Genomic DNA, 2,500 nt, shown 5'->3' on the forward strand with positions numbered 1-2,500 from the left:
ATAATGATAATAATAATAATAATAATAATAATAATAATAATAATATGATTTTGCTCAATATAGTATCATCGCCGGTATGGTAACCACAATTATTGCCATTATTTACATTATATCTTTTTTTTCTGTATCAGTAAGACGTAAGACAACGAATCTTCTTAATAATTTCTTCTATGGGTTCTTGTTGAGAGAGAGAGAGAGAGAGAGAGAGAGAGAGAGAGAGAGAGAGAGAGAGAGAGAGGAGAGAGAGAGAGAGAGAGACGGCATTATGATTAAAAGTGAAAAACTCCATCCAATATCCATTTTGCCGTCGAGATCTGCCAACGCCATTCTCTCTCTCTCTCTCTCTCTCTCTCTCTCTCTCTCTCTCTCTCTCTCTCTCTCCTTCCGTTTATCTCTAAGGAAGAATTGCAACTACTGCAGAGGCAACAAAGGGTTGTCGCATGAATGCAATTCTCAAAAAGAGAAGGGGGAAAAAAAAGGGGCGAAATTCAATGCAACAACAGCAACTTAAGTCAACATGCAAAGGTTGGAGCCAAGAGCGCTGTTTTTTGGATAAAGCTCGCGTCTTCCTTGTTCGTCTCGAAGGGTAGAAAGCGCAAAAGATAAGGGTTGATTCACACTATCGGTCTGGTAGCGCTCCGGTCTCGTTCTTGTTGGAGCCTCTGGCCTTATAGCATCCTGCTTTTTCCAACTATAGTCCATTTATTTTAGCGATGCAGATTTGCACAGACTCACAGCGGTGCCCTTTTAGCTCGGAAAAGTTTCCTGGTCGCTGATTGGTTAGAATGATCTCATCCAACCAATCGGCGATCAGGAAACTTTTCGGAGCTAAAAGGGCACCGCTGCGAGTCGGTGCAAATCTGCATCGCTAAAAGAAATTGACTAGTGTTGCAGCTGAGCAAGTAATAATAATAATAATAATAATAATAATAATAATAATAATAATAATAATATCGAATTGTGGTTAACATATCTTTTTCAATTGCGATTAAAGTTTTTATAGTTTAAATAGGACTTATTTTAATATTACCGTTCTTAAAATATTCTATTTTTTCATTGTTTCCTTTCCTCACTGGGCTATTTTCCCTCTCGGAGCCCCTGGACTTATAGCATCCTGCTTTTCCAACTAGGGTTGTAGCTTAGCAAATAATAATAATAATAATAATGAATAATAATAATAATAATAATAATATCGAATTGTGGTTAACATATCTTTTTCAATTGCGATTAAAGTTTTTATAGTTTAAATAGGACTTATTTTTAATATTACCGTTCTTAAAATATTCTATTTTTCCTTGTTTCCTTTCCTCACTGGGCTATTTTCCTCTCGGAGCCCCAGGGCTTATAGCATCCTGCTTTTCCAACTAGGGTTGTAGCTGAGCAAGTAATAATAATAATAACAATAATAATAATAATAATAATAATAATAATAATAATAATAATAATAATGGTAATGTAGATACACAAACACGCACATTAAAACACACACAAACGGTGCATTATTTGTTGGGGGTTAAACGTACTGCTAATAAGACTGCTTGGCATTGATACGAAATAACTTTATACTTTCATTTATATTTCTCCTCTTCGCAGGTTTGGCCTTGAAGTGGGTCCGCTTCAACGTCCCTTCTTTAGCCGTGTTTGGCGGAGAGGGCTCTGATGACCTGCGAATTTGACCTGGAAGGGGACCAGCTGTATTCGGTCAAGTGGTACAAGGCCAACAGGGAGTTCTACCGCTACGTCCCCGGCAGAGAAGCCGTCCATACAGTATTTCCCTACTCCGGGCATCAATGTGGTAGTCAGTATATCAGCACAAATAATCTCCTTTTTTTTATTTATTAAAAAAAAAAAAAAAAAAAAAAAAAAAAAAAAAATTCCGTGAAAATATACTGCTCTCAGCCGTATTTCAGTAAGATACAGGCGACCGTAATTTTACCTAAATCTTTTACGCCTTTGTTACACAGTTAAAAAAAGCCTAATTTTAATTGGAAATTCTCCGTAAAAATATAGTCATCAGTCGTATTTCAGTAAAATACAGACGACCGTAATTTTACCTTACTTTTTTATTATCTTTTACGGGTTGGTGACGGTAATGTCGCTCCTTTACTTCAAATTATGTTTTTAAAACGGTAAAAATCTGGGAATAAATGTTGCCATACATTTACCATTTTTTTTTTTAAATTCAAATTTTTAAGTGTACACTTTATCTATTTTGATGTCTCATTTTATAATTTATTTTCGGTTTCCTATGTCGTTCTCTTCGCACTCCTCAAGAGAGATTAGTTCACCAAACTTTCAACTGCGCTCCACAAGGCACTAGAAAAGTTAGAAAACCCGGGCCTACATGGATGTGGACTATGAAGCGTGATGTAGATGTCGAAAGGGGAAATATTGATTTAAGGGGTCAAGATAGAGACGACTGGCGAAATCTAACCTGAGGCCCTTTGCGTCAATAGGCGTAGGAGGAGAGGAGCATGATGATGATGATGATGATGTGTCC

The 2,500-nt window shown here is 36.6% G+C and overlaps 1 pseudogene; it reads left to right on the forward strand.

The window, feature by feature from the left end:
• Positions 1-2,500, forward strand: part of LOC137650460 (cell adhesion molecule 2-like) — a 40,731-nt pseudogene that overhangs the window by 678 nt on the left and 37,553 nt on the right.

This window comes from Palaemon carinicauda, chromosome 12 (genome assembly GCF_036898095.1).
Source record: "Palaemon carinicauda isolate YSFRI2023 chromosome 12, ASM3689809v2, whole genome shotgun sequence".
In the NCBI taxonomy this organism is placed as follows: domain Eukaryota; kingdom Metazoa; phylum Arthropoda; class Malacostraca; order Decapoda; family Palaemonidae; genus Palaemon; species Palaemon carinicauda.